Source organism: Entelurus aequoreus, linkage group LG04 (genome assembly GCF_033978785.1).
Source record: "Entelurus aequoreus isolate RoL-2023_Sb linkage group LG04, RoL_Eaeq_v1.1, whole genome shotgun sequence".
Classification (NCBI taxonomy): domain Eukaryota; kingdom Metazoa; phylum Chordata; class Actinopteri; order Syngnathiformes; family Syngnathidae; genus Entelurus; species Entelurus aequoreus.
In genome coordinates, this window is record NC_084734.1 from 23055982 (window position 1) to 23071265 (window position 15284).

Consider the following 15284-nt stretch of genomic DNA (forward strand, 5'->3'; position numbering starts at 1 on the left):
CATCTATGTTGCTGCTTCTTGATCTTAGCGCCGCTTTCGATACTGTTGATCATAATATTTTATTAGAGCGTATCAAAACGCGTATTGGGATGACAGACTTAGCCTTGTCTTGGTTTAACTCTTATCTTACTGACAGGATGCAGTGTGTCTCCCATAACAATGTGACCTCGGACTATGTTAAGGTAACGTGCGGAGTTCCCCAGGGTTCAGTTCTTGGCCCTGCACTCTTTAGTATTTACATGCTGCCGCTAGGTGACATCATACGCAAATACGGTGTTAGCTTTCACTGTTATGCTGATGACACCCAACTCTACATGCCCCTAAAGCTGACCAACACGCCGGATTGTAGTCAGCTGGAGGCGTGTCTTAATGAAATTAAACAATGGATGTCCGCTAACTTTTTGCAACTCAACGCTAAGAAAACGGAAATGCTGATTATCGGTCCTGCTCAACACCGACATCTATTTAATAATACCACCTTAACATTTGACAACCAAACAATTAAACAAGGTGACTCTGTAAAGAATCTGGGTATTATCTTCGACCCAACTCTCTCGTTTGAGTCGCACATTAAGAGTGTTACTAAAACGGCCTTCTTTCATCTCCGTAATATCGCTAAAATTCGTCCCATTTTGTCCACAAGCGATGCTGAGATCATTATCCATGCGTTCGTTACATCTCGTCTCGATTACTGTAACGTTTTATTTTCGGGCCTCCCTATATCTAGCATTAAAAGATTACAGATGGTACAAAATGCGGCTGCTAGACTTTTGACAAAAACAAGAAAGTTTGATCATATTACGCCTATACTGGCTCACTTGCACTGGCTTCCTGTGCACCTAAGATGCGAATTTAAGGTTTTACTACTTACGTATAAAATACTACACGGTCCAGCTCCTGCCTATCTTGCCGATTGTATTGTACCATATGTCCCGGCAAGAAATCTGCGTTCAAAGAACTCCGGCTTATTAGTGATTCCCAGAGCCCAAAAAAAGTCTGCGGGCTATAGAGCGTTTTCTATTCGGGCTCCAATACTATGGAATGCCCTCCCGGTAACAGTTAGAGATGCTACCTCAGTAGAAGCATTTAAGTCTCATCTTAAAACTCATTTGTATACTATAGCCTTTAAATAGACTCCCTTTTTAGACCAGTTGATCTGCCGTTTCTTTTCTTTTCTTTTCTACTCTGCTCCAAACCCGGGGTGGACCGCTAGCCTGTTCATCAGATGGGGACATCTCTACGCTGCTGACCCGTCTCCACTCGGGATGGTTCCTGCTGGCCCCACTATGGACTGGACTTTCGCTGATGTGTTGGACTTTCACAATATTATGTCAGACCCACTCGACATCCATTGCTTTCGGTCTCCCTTAGAGGGGGGGGGGGGGTTACCCACATATGCGGTCCTCTCCAAGGTTTCTCATAGTCATTCACATTGACGTCCCACTGGGGTGAGTTTTCTCTGTACCGAGGATGTCGTTGTGGCTTGTACAGCCCTTTGAGACACTTGTGATTTAGGGCTACATAAATAAACATTGATTGATTGATTGAATTACCTAACATACCAGCCAGGCCGCTTGCGCCGATTTGTTTTTCTCTCCATGATTTCGGTGCATGCAACATTCCTGCAGCAACAGCCATGTGCCTTGCTTGCTCAAAGTGTTGTTCTTTTGTTTGTTTGTTTGTGAAGAAAAGGCTGCATCGCACACATCGCCGCCCACTGAGTCACCGCCCTGCCTACGCAACGCTTGGCTGTCATTTGACATTATAGGCTGTCCGGCGGTGTCTCCTGATGAAGCGCTTGTGGGCAGAAGGTGTAGTGGAAAGTCCAGGTTGTCAATGAGAACCAAAGTAGATTTAACACAAGAGTTTTATTTTACTCATAATCAAATGGTACAATGGTTGGGTTGAGTTGTCTAGCACACAGAAAGTTTCCCCCCCGGGCGCGCCCGTCACCATGAAAAAGAAGATGGTGCCCAAAACACTCTCTTCGTTTGGCTTTATCCCTTTCTTATCTCTCTTGTTAGTGCGTCAATGTCTTGTTTTGTTTTCCCTATCTGTTCCATAACAACTCGAATCTTTTAGACAGTCAACACATTCAGTTAGACAGGTTGGCACGACTTAAAGTTCACTTTTGTCCCACAGAAGAGGAAGAGAAATCAAAATGAGCATACATTTTTGACAGACATGAACTATAGGTCAAAGGTCAGAAATTCTACTACATACCCGCCTTCCAGGGTCTTAAGACCCTGGACCAAAACAATTTCTGATATAGACCACTAAATTAAATCTCTACCGCAGATAGAGGCAAAAACCTCAATGTTTTTATACGAGGCAAAAATTCCGTCTATGACCCTCCTTCAGAGCGATCGCTGTTACCAGCCTGCAGTAAAACCATCTCACAGAACACAATTAGTGGCCTACCCTTTGAGTTAGTAACGTAATAACAAAATACTTTGATCATGAACATAATTAGATGAATATATATATGCTTATTCAAGATGTATTTTCACATTAATAATGAATCAAACAAGATCTGGTTTAGAATTAATATAGACTTATGACTGTAAGCTGTTGCATTATTATTTTTCCCGGCATTTGCAATGAATGTAGTTACCAATTGATTTTGTACACACAACTGAATTTCGTATGAGTCCATGTTCGATTAGTGCTCGTATGGATGGCTCGGTGGTGCCTCAGGCTGGTGGCCTGCCGACACCTCGTTGGGCTTTTGGCTGCCTTGGTGAAGAAAGAGATCCACTCAAACAGTCTGTCTCTGTCTGTTCTTGGGGTGTGGTTCAGTCCATTGGGCAGACTGTTTAATGGCATGTCCGTGCTGGCCGAAATTGGGGAAAAGTATGGGGCTTTGGGGAAGGCGGGGCAAAGTATGGGGCGTTGGGGCTTTGGTCCAGGCCCTCGGCTTGCTTCAGGCCTCCTCGCTGCTTCGGCACTCCCGACACTTCTTTCCACTTTTTAGTTGTTCTCGTCATCGCTGGCAAGGTGTTGTCTCTCCTCTCGGTTCCTTCCAGTCAGGTATCGGGTGTTGGTCCTGGATCGGCTTTGACCGTGCCCCTCTTAGCGAGTGCAAGGGAATCTGGAGTGGCTGCTTTCATCCTCAAATCTGCACAGAGGAACTGGCACACAAATTCTACATTTTGCAAACTTACCATTTTGGTCTCATGGTCTTTCCACCTCTCTAGGAAGCTGCTGGTCCTGAGAAGTGCTGATCTTGTGACTGAAGATGATAACCTGTTTTCTTAAAATAGGTGCCGTTGTTTGACCTAATCTTTTTGGGGAAACCATGTCGGGATATTAGATCATTCACAAAACATTTAATTACTGAATTGGCACCCTCCTTTGAGGGTGGGGTTGCTTTCGCCAACCACTGCAATTGTCAATCTAAATCATTACGTTCCTTTATCCTTGTATCGGATTGATCATATCGATTAAATAAAACCTCAAAACGCTCAAACTTGACCCAATCCAAACTCACCTCCCCCCTCTGTCCCTCTCACAGGGACAGTGTTAGTCGCAGTAATAGTAATAGTAGTAGTAGTAGTAGTAGTTTCAGAAACATCCAAGAAAAAGAAAAGGCAGCTGATAGTCAAGTGCAGCAAGAACAGAGGCGGAGGACAGGTCATGTTTGAGGTCACTGTTCGCTTTTGCAATAGTACTTTGATATTTCACAACACCTAGTGAATTATTGTGGCCTCAATAATTCACTAAATAGTTGTATTTAATTTAGTCTATCTATGATGGGACAACGCACAGAAACATTAAGTTCAGAAACAGATATGTTCTGTACTAGATTATATCTAAATAGCTACTTTCCATCTGTAGTCCCTGGCTACCTAAATTAAGGGGATCCACAAATCAAGCAATAAAATTATGACACTAATTAATCATAATAAATATATACATTCATAATAATCAATAATTAATCAAAAATAATCATACTGTAGCATGTATTCAATTATAAGAAAAGTCACCAAATGCCCCTTCATGGACACATACTTAACATACAATACAACCACACCTTATTGACATCATCACACAAAGACCATACATGCTCTTGTTCACATCTGTCATCATTCGTAAAAACAACCAAGATTTTAACAGCCATACCTCACAATTTACAACAAAAATGCTCTCATAGATAAATATAATACTCATTAAATTGATGTATCAACATAATGCCCCTCTTAGTGACCATCTGAGCAGCCTTGATTGCTCCAAAGCCACTTTTTAATTTCAAATTTTCTATTCCTTTTGTTATAACATGGAGAAAGCTAATTGGTCTGTACATGTTCTGGTCTTCTTTATTTCCTGCTTTATGGATTTAATCATAGTAGCAGTTTCTCCACGTGGTAGGAAAAGTGTTTTCCGTTATTGATTTATTTATCAATCGTTGTTATACGAGCAATAATACAATCCTTATATGTTTTTAGGAAGATAGTGTCCAACCCATATATATATCTCTAGATCGTGAGTCTGATAATGCAGTGAAGATTTTGTTTAACTTTGTTTAATTTGTTAATTCTAAAATTAGTCCATCCTGAATAAATGACAATTATTTGCACTGATTTTGAGGGATTTTTTATTCAGGGTTTGTACAGACTGGATGAAATGTTCATCAAAATTACCACTTATGTCCAGACTGTCTGCGATAGTAGCGCCATTGATATTTAATGTTATAGTGTTGTTTCTTGTTTGCTCTCTTTCCGTAAGTTTGTATCTGGTTTTCCATAACTCTCTATTGTTCCTTTTTGCAGCTTTAATTAATTCTAAGTGAAAGTCAGCCTTAGACTTCCGCATAAACATTGTAACTTTTGTTCCTCCAAACTTTTAAATCATACGATCTGTATTTAGACCTGTTTTTTAATTGCTCTTATGAGAGCTGAGTCCTCATGTCTTTATTAGAATCCAATGGTATTTTTATTTTAACACTCTTCTTTCTGGTTTTGTATTCGTGTATTTACAGATGTTCTCTTTAATTTTTGTCATCCAATTGTAATTCTAGTAGGGCTGCTTTCATTTGTATCATATAGAAGCCGTTTATAATATCCTTAAGTTTCTTTCTACGTGTTTTATTTAACCAGTCCAGATTAACTTCCTCCATGACGTTACTTCTGTCATACTATGCTGTTTGAGGATGTCTGAAAATGAATCAAGAAAAATGTCTTTAGCTGTGGTCGGTCGGTATACTACAATTACCTTGAAATACATTTCTGAGGAAAATGTGATTTTAATTTCAACATACTCAAATTGATCTACTTTTAATGTTTTCCCTTTCATAAATCATAATTCCTCCCCCCTTTGTCACTCGATCTGTCTTTTCTGTAATCTTGTCCCCCGGGACATTAATTAGAACGTAAAGGTGTTGTGGGTTTTAACCATGTCTCTGATAGACAAGGTAATCCGGATTAGAGTCTGACAGTAACTGCTGTATTTGTTCAGTATATTTCCTGTGGTAGAAAGTTTATTAATGCGGACACGTTTGTTACTGAATACTTTCTACAGACTTCTGTCTCTCTGCGACTTTGTGTATGTAATAAACAACTATAAATATTTGATATGCTTAAATTTTGTTTTAGCTCAGCTGTTGTGTAGCTGCTAGCTCTTTGTAGCCTACAGCAGAAATGTCCAAATTGCAACCAATAGCTATGTTTTTAACTGACAACCGAAATAATTGATTTGCGTATCGGTTCAATCAGCGGCAGCTACGCCCTGTTTTATCATTTGACCTAAATTTTTGGTTTCGTAGGCAGGACAGAGAGAACAATGTGGGACAGCAATTGTCCATCTTATACCATGCTAATTGTTGTAAGGATAGTTCACATGAGCGGCCATACCTTGAGTCCCACCATATATAAGAGTCAAAAGGCTCCTATTATGAGTCGTCTAATTGGTGATCATACACTTTGGCGGTTTGGGTGGCAGGACACACGGACGCACCTCCGTCAGCCAGTGCTAGGACAGTTGGAGCAGTCCCCGTCTTCCACTCATTCCTGGGAGGCGTCCCCAGTAGTTGTCAGCTGATGTCGTGCTGTCAGGCAACATCAGGAAGTTCCTTCTGTGCGGTATTGAATTGTCAGGGCACAGTTCGTAAGCAGGTCATTACAAGGTGTGTGCAGGTTGACCACAAAGGAATGCTTCAAAGATTGTGTTGAACATTGTCCGTTGACACTTATGTCCAGCAGGGGTCTGTTTGTATCCTGCTGTTCGTCCTGCTGTCACACCTGTATTTTTTGTGAGCATGTTCTGGCTACACCTTGGAGCTTGTCTTGTTCAGAGAAGTTGGCAGTCCCCCGGCTGCATATCCTTTCCACCCTCGCTTGACCTAGCACAACCGTGGCTATCACCCAAGTCCGTCTGTATGGTTTTACGTTTTGTTGAGGTTTTTTCCTCCAGAATTTGGAACTCAAAACATGTACACCCATCGTTTTCATATCCTCTCGGTTAGTTCAATTTGCATATCACGTTTTAAAATTACAGTCTTAACTATCCCATTAATTGCTAATCAATAACCTTAATTCAAAGATTATACATACTACTTCATGTGTATTTAAGTACCCTTTTAATTCACTTAAAGATTATCTATAAGTTAATTTAAACTATCATTTGTCTATCAGTAGGCGCGAGCAAGCTGTCATGCTTGCACTCTGACCTCCTGCTGTGCGTGATACTCTCCAAAACAAAGGAATGTTTTTATTCACGTTTCTCCTTATCTTTCAGCTAAATCTTTTAATCTTTTAACTTTTAACGTCCGTACTGTGTTTATTTTTATTGTCTGCATTTTAAAATATTTAAAATCTCAGGTACCCCTTGGCATACCTTCGAGTACCTCCCTTTTTTGTCCGGGCGGAAACACCATACCCTCATTTGAGAACTACTGGTTTAGCCTATGAAAAATCCTTTGTCTCATACATCATTACACTGTACAACTCCTCTTTGGGGGGCTAGGATGACAGGGAATGCAAAACGATAACAGTGCAATACTTTTTTATATCATGGTCGTTAATGCCTAGTTTCTCTTTTAATAGAATCTATTTTGTTTCCATTTATACCCTTATTAGTTACTGTTTACTTTTTAGTTCTTCTTCCAAAGGGAACTCTCCTGAAGGAATCAATAACGTTTTATCTGTCTATCTATCTATCTATTACTAACCCGAGCACAATTCATGACGTCATGCTCATCTTGCAGACAGTTATTTCCATTTAGTTTTATTCTCTATTTGTAATTCTACATGCACCAATGTCACATAGAAATTTGCTTTCTTTGTTATTTATTTACATTATTATTTCTGGTTTACTTGCTGTCTGTTTACTTAAGTTCTCATATTTTGGTCTGTCTTCCTTCTGATTAGAATTTGTTTAACGCTTCTCTACGTTTTGTTTTGACAATGGCGCTGAGTGGCTCTTATCTGTACTTCTTCAGACTCTATGTTTCACAGATGCCCTCAGATGTATTAGAATATACATTTAACTTTTATTTTATTGTGTGTTTATTCCTAAAAAAATAAAATGTCAATGTATAATCAATTTATCTTTATCAAATTTAAATTCAATATTATTAATTTATTTGTTGTATAACTATTAATTCCAAATTTACAGTGTGTCCTAATCTATGATGTTCGTGCGTGTGTGTTTGTCTCAACTTCCACACAGAAACTGGATGGATCAGATAAGCAACAAAGCTGTACCAAAAAAAAAGTATACTAGACATATAAATGAATGATGAATTAAACAATGTTTCAATGTCCCACAATCCGTATTTATTTATTGATATTTAAACGTGTAATTTTCCATATATCTATTATTTTACTGGACTTAGCAAGCACCTACTACTAGCACACTCTACAGACCGAGAATAACTGTTCAACCACACTTAGTAATGCCAAGCTAGATGCTAATCTAGCCTTACTATGCCTCAGTAAGCAAACTTTTGCTAACCTAGCCCAATGCTATGCTAACACAATGCTAACCTAGCTCAATGCTATGCTAACACAATGCTAACCTAGCTCAATGCTATCCTAGCTCAATGCTAACCTAGCTCAATGCTATGTGTCACTCCTCTTCGAACTAATGCCTCACGCAGCTGTCATTCACACAGCCTCGTCACACGCACACACTCTTATCTCAAAATGTCTCCCAGCTCTTTTTTTTTTTTTTTTTTATATGCGTCACACAGTCACTCACACACAGAGAATTTACCAGCGAGCAAGAGCCTTTTTTCCCGTATTCAAAATCTCAGTGTGTAAAACAACTGTAATATCGCACAGTCACAATCACCAGTATAGTTAAAAACAAATTCAAATGACTGGAATTAGCTCGCAGCGCCCACGAGGGGGAGCCTCCCTGCTTAGGCTGCTGCCTCCGCGATCCAACCTTTTGATAAGCGAAAGAAAATAATTATATGGATCGATCATTCACTCATGTGTTTTCTGTACATAACTTTGTCTATTTTCTCACACGCACACACATAACCAACAATTTCCCAGGTCTTGCAGATCAGCGTGGGTGCGAAAAAAGCGTTAGGGAACTCTCACAAAAGCATGAGGGAGAATTAAAACAGATAAGAAACCAGGTGCTACACAAAAGTTATTAAAATACGCAGATATATATATATAAATTTAAAAAACACACATTTTTATCCCACAAAACACTCCCCCCTGGTCCGGACCAATATAAACAACTAATGCACGCGTGCTTTTGTGGAATCGGCCGTCTCATAACACACACACGCAGGTCATTCTTACTCATATAATGGCGATTAACCCATTCAGCGGAGCAAATCCTGCTTTTCCTTCCTGACCAACACGGATAACAGCCTAAGGCGCTGTAGAATTACCAGGAATCACCCTTCAATTGCTACAGTACATCGTGTCTGGTCAGTCCATATAGTTTCACCAAGGCTCTACCATATGGAGCCCTTACTCTATCCATCTATACTGCAGCAAATTTCCAAATTCGTGACAACTTGGCTCAGTTGATCTCCTTTACCGGAGTCACTGAACGATCACCTTATATCAGGCTTTTTACCCGGCTGCAGCTTCCACATAGACAGATACGTAGGACCTTCATAGACGTCATAAATTTGTGTGGGCCAAATGTCACATCAGTTTAGCCAACCTTGCCTTAAATTTCGCTGTGTCCAACTCCGGCTAACCATGTACTTGCAAAGAAATTTTTCGTCTCACATCGTCTATGCTTCTACACTCCAAACCACCAAAATTCTATCAACAATCCCCATTTGTTAAAAACAAGAGATTACAAGTTTTCAACAACACACACAGACAAATGATCACATATAATACAACTCAAGCCAACCAACACATGCCTCAGTCTAGGTTGTTTTTGGAGAACTATCTTTTATGAAAAAAAATTTCAGTTTTTATCTTACCGATCCCGTTTCTCTTCAGACAGACAACTTTTACACAATAAGCAAAATAGCTTACCTTTTATTAGATGCGCGCGTGCAAGCGTTGTCTGCCTGAGAGAGAAGCCGGGAGCGGATGTTGACTTGCAGAGTTCTGGACCATCCTAGTTCGTGACGCCAATTTTGTAGTGGAAAGTCCAGGTTGTCAATGAGAACCAAAGTAGATTTAACACAAGAGTTTTATTTTACTCATAATCAAATGGTACAATGGTTGGGTTGAGTTGTCTAGCACACAGAAAGTTTCCCCCCCGGGCGCGCCCGTCACCATGAAAAAGAAGATGGTGCCCAAAACACTCTCTTCGTTTGGCTTTATCCCTTTCTTATCTCTCTTGTTAGTGCGTCAATGTCTTGTTTTGTTTTCCCTATCTGTTCCATAACAACTCGAATCTTTTAGACAGTCAACACATTCAGTTAGACAGGTTGGCACGACTTAAAGTTCACTTTTGTCCCACAGAAGAGGAAGAGAAATCAAAATGAGCATACATTTTTGACAGACATGAACTATAGGTCAAAGGTCAGAAATTCTACTACAAAGGCACAAGGGTCTCCAGTGTTCTACTGTGGGACTAGTCTGCACGCACACACACGCGCACAGACACACACTCACGCAGACAATGCCATCGCATTCCCAACAATGGTGACATTCTCTGCCCTGTGAGCACATTTGGTGCCCGTCCATAAGAATGAGCAGAATCAATGAAGGCCACAAATGGCTGACATTAGTTTTACACTCACTGAAATTATATGGCAAATTGTGAGAGAGTTGTAAAAATTGAGGAGACGCTACACCAGGGGTGGGCAATTAATTTTTACCGGGGGCCGCATGAGCAACCCGAGCACTGCTGGAGGGCCACAGCGACAATTTTTTCAATTAAATTTTGCTCAAATTATTTTTGATATACCGTAAGATAGATAATAATAATAATAATATTTTCATTTAACCTAACTTATCTTTATACAAAAGCAGATGGCTTTTGATGGTTTTATTTTTAACACTTTCTTACACAACACTTCCTGATGTATATTACAATACAAAAATGTCAATTTCTGTCACGTTATCCTGCATCCTCTTTGTTGTAGAACCTTTATTTAACCAGATAAGAAAACGTTGTGAACGTAGCACGCCTGTAAGGTGATTGGCGAAGAAGGAGGAAGCGTTGCTGTTGCGGAAATGAGGAGTGAGGATTGGTTTTCCTTTTGGAAAGAACAAGATAAGTTGAGCTGTGTTAGTATAGCATGCTCAATAAAAGTTTAAAAAGTGCATCAGACTTGGTGTGCACTTCTTCTGGACGCTACAATTGATGTCAGAAGTGGGATGAAATGCCTCCCAGTTCGCCTTGCCATCAAACCTGGGAGTCTTCATTGAGGGCGGAATTCCCCCCGTGGCAAGCAGCGTGGCTGCACCTGTAAACGCTCTCTCTCTCTCTCTCTCTCTCTCTCTGTCTCTCTCTCTCTCTCTTTGCGGCGAGCACGTACCTCCCGATGACGTAGCACACAAGCAGCGCAGTATGCGCAAAGTTTTACTTCTGCCACCAATTGTAGCGTCCAGAAGAAGTGCACATCAAGTCTGACGCTCTTTTTAAACTTTTATTGAGCAAGCTATACTAACACAGCTCATCATATCTCGTTCCTTTCACACGCACGTCTCCTCACTCCTCATTTACGCAACTCAAGAAGACAACATCTACTTCAGCAGGTCGTTACACTATATTCTTTAAACACTGCAACGTGTGTACCACAAATAAGCACACGGCTTTACCTTTACTTGGCAGTCCATGTCTTGTTGAAAACACGCCATTCGTCATCAACTTTTCTCTTTTTAGCGTCTCGGGGATAACCGGGCATCACTTGTCGCTGTGCGCCTTCCCTCACAGGACATACGCACATATAACACTTTTCAAAATAAAAGCAGCACAGTTGTATTGCACGCACGACAAAGATGTTTTTTTAAATTTATCTTGTAATTTATAATTGGCCTCACGCGGGCCGGACAGGGACGTACAAAGGGCAGGATGCGGCCCGCGGGCCGCACAATGCCCAGGTCTGCGCTACACTTTAACCACTGCACAGATTGCCGCTGCGCGCAGGAGCATACGTCCACACGGAAGTAATACAAATAACGCTTTTCAAAACAAAAGCAGCACCGTTTTATTGCACACTCGAAATAGATGCTTTTTTAAATGTATTTTGTAATTTATAATTGGCCTCACGCGGGCCGGACAGGGACGTACAAAGGGCCGGATGCGGCCCGCGGGCCGCACAATGCCCAGGTCTGCGGTACACTTTAACCACTGCACAGCCCCAGGTTGCACACAAACCCCCCCGACATCCAGAGGTGGGTAGTAACGTGCTACATTTACTCCGTTACATCTACTTGAGTAACTTTTGGGATAAATTGTACTTCTAAGAGTAGTTTTAATGCAACATACTTGTACTTTTACTTGAGTATATTTATAGAGAAGAAACGCTACTTTTACTCAGCTCCATTTATCTACATTCAGCTCGGTACTCGCTACTGATTTGTATCGATCTGTTAATGCACGCTTTGCTTGTTTTGGTTTGTCAGACAGACCTTCAAAGTAGGATCTATCGCATGCCTGCATTTCACCAATCAAATACAGCCACTGGTGACGTTTGTCTCCGTTTCACCAATCAAATGCAGTCACTAGTGACGTTTGACTCCGTTTCACCAATCAAACAGAGCCAGGCGGTCACATGACGTAAGTAACGTTAGAAGATATTTTGGCTGTCACCGTAGGCTGATGTTAGCTTCCCTGCTATGAATCACTGTCAAATGTACATCGTGTGGGGACATTTATTAACGCACTGCAGCCTCATAGACACGCACAGTCGCACCCACACACACGCATGCATAGAAACACCAATCAGAAGTGCACAGTGTGTTCCCAGGTTTAGTTAGTTTAGTCTTTATTTGAAGGGACAATGCACAGAAACATTAAGCTCAAAGACAGATATGTTCTGTACCAAATTATAGCTAAATAGCTAATTTCCATCTGCAGTCCCTGGCTACCTAAATTAAAGGGTTACAAAAATCATGCAATAAAATTATGACAATAAAATCATACACAAGTATTAAGAAAAAAGTTGTAAAATGCCCTTTCATGGACACATACTTAATATACAATACAACCACGCCTCATTTACATCATCACACAAAGACAATACATGCTCTTGTTCACATCAGAATCAGAATCAGAATCAGAATAGTTTTATTGCCATTGTTTGAGAACGGGTTCACAAATTAGGAATTGTTCTTGGTGCAATCGTGCAACATAAAACACATATAACACATATTTGGTAATAAAAAGAGATGTAACTGAGCTATCATCTGTCATCATTTGTAAAAACAACCTTGATTTTAACAGACATACCTCACAATTTACAACAAAAATGCTCTCATGGATAAATATAATACACATTAAGTTGACGTGTTAAACAAGGTGCCCACCTTAGTGACCGTGTGAGCAGCTTTGATTGCTCCAAAGCCACGTGCAGCCCACACCTATCAGTTTTATGGTTTGCGTAAAGGCTAACTTGTTATTTTCCTTTGTAATCTATGCCTACTGAGCCTATGGTGTTGTTAAGTTATTTTTTTATGTTCATGTATTATTATTTAATATATATTATTGTTTTAGTTGCTTAAGAGATATTCCTGGCTCTGAATTTGCTCATTGCTATGTTTATGTTTCTGTGCATTATTTGTTGCCGTCATCATTAAACGAACAGGTTACTCATCAGTTACTCAGTACTTGAGTAGTTTTTTCACAACATACTTTTTACTTTTACTCAAGTAAACATTTGGGTGACTACTCCTTACTTTCACTTGAGTAATAAATCTCAATTACAATTTATGGCTACTCTACCCACCTCTGCCGACATCTCAACATGTACCCAAGAGCCATTAAACAAGAGTTGTGTCAGTGCGGCTTGGACTTTAAAACTTGAACTTGGTTTTCAGTCAGGCCCAAAAGGTATGGCATCATCGTTGAACATCGGTGGTGTGACTCTACAAAACCAAATGTCTTGACACAAACTGTCATGTGGTGCTTTCCTGATACGGTTTTGTCAAGAGTGGAACTACGTCCAGACAAGTAAGCAAGTGAAGTCTTCCGCGTTCTGTTCACTTGAACTCAAATGTTCAGTTCAGTTCAGTTTACTTCGAACATGCATACAACACAATTACCATATTTTCCAGACTATAAGGCGCACTTCAATTATTTTTTTATTTCTCAAAATTCGCCAGTGCGCCTTATAACCTGGTGCGCCTAATGTACGGCTGAGTTCTGGTTTTGCTTACCGACCTCGAAGCAATTTTATTTGGTACATGGTGTAATGATAAGTGTGGCCAGTAGATGGCAGTCAAACATAAGAGGTACGTGTAGACTGCAATAGGAAGGCAATATGACTCAAGTAAACAACACCAACATTTTATATGTTCCATTGAACATATAGAACTTTACACACGGCACACTCACAAATATATCAAAATGTTTTAGTACGACTTTGTTAAAGTTAAAGTTAAAGTTAAGCTATGAAGCCGCACCGCTTGATGTGCTTCAACATACAAGTATTATTATGGTGTGTGTATAAGGTAAGATATATTATCTGGCGCAAAAGCAACTTTTCTCACCTTCTGGTACCAGCTGATCTGTATTTGGCATCTGCATAAATCCTGAGAAATTGTGGGGCTCCGCCTTTGTAGTTGGTTCCGACGCTGCAGTCGATAAGCTTTCTGGCTTTAAGGAACACTAAAAAGTAGAGATGTCCGATAATGGCTTTTTTGCCGATATCCGATATTCCGATATTGTCCAACTCTTAATTACCGATTGCGATATCAACCGATAACGATATATACAGTCGTGGAATTAACACATTATTATGCCTAATTTTGTAGTGATGCCCCGCTGGATGCATTAAACAATGTAACAAGGTTTTCCAAAATAAATCAACTGAAGTTATGGAAAAAATGCCAACATGGCACTGCCATATTTATTATTGAAGTCACAAAGTGCATTATTTTTTTTAACATGCCTCAAAACAGCAGCTTGGAATTTGGGACATGCTCTCCCTGAGAGAGCATGAGGAGATAGAGGTGGGGGGCGGGGTTGAGGTTGGACCGGCACGCAACGGCAGTGCCTTTAAGGTTCATTGGTTCTCTGTACTTCTCCCTACGTCCGTGTACCACTCCGTACAGCGGTGTTTTAAAAAGTCATAAATTTTACTTTTTGAAATCGATACCGCTGATTTCGGATATTATATTTTAAAGCATTTATCGGCCGATAATATCGGCAGTCCGATATAATCGGACATCTCTACTAAAAAGTCTAGAAAATAAATTGTGGTAGTAACAATTTCATTTTTAGATGAAGCACAGTGAAACATTGAGGAATCATTCATTTATGAGGAAAATTGAGTATGGAATCACCGTTTAAATGTTCATTTCAGCAGCTAACACCTGCAGCCGATTAAATCTGGTCATTAGTCTGCAGTTAAAAAAGGAATGTTCACACCTTGGAGAGCTGTTGCACCAGGTGTCTTGACATGAATCATGGCTCCAACACAAGATATGTCAATTGGAACAAAGGAGAGTATGGTTAACATTTTTCAAGAATGTAAATCATTATGCAATGTTGCAAAATATGTTGATGTGTCTAAAATCAACACGGGAAAGTTGTAGAAAAAGCATACTTTTGACCAAGGAAAACATCAAAGCGTCAAGACAGAAAACGTATAACTTAAAAGTATATTTTAGAAAATTGTTGTCAAATTTAATTTGGCAAATATTGCACGACATAAAAATAACCTGCAGTATGTTTGCTGCAATATG

General features: G+C 40.0%; 1 long non-coding RNA gene across 2 annotated transcripts; it reads right to left on the reverse strand.

Moving 5' to 3' along the window:
* Positions 1 to 1839: 1839 nt before the first annotated feature.
* On the reverse strand, positions 1840 to 9962 carry LOC133648372 (uncharacterized). 2 transcript variants are annotated; one of them, XR_009825868.1, is made up of 3 exons: positions 9456 to 9962; positions 5850 to 6067; positions 1840 to 3283 (listed from the first exon to the last, which is right to left on the reverse strand). It is a non-coding gene; the product is annotated as an uncharacterized LOC133648372 (long non-coding RNA). The 2 variants fall into 2 exon arrangements; XR_009825869.1 differs by having other exon boundaries at positions 1841 to 3283; positions 5953 to 6067.
* Between the last annotated feature and the right edge of the window lie 5322 nt (positions 9963 to 15284).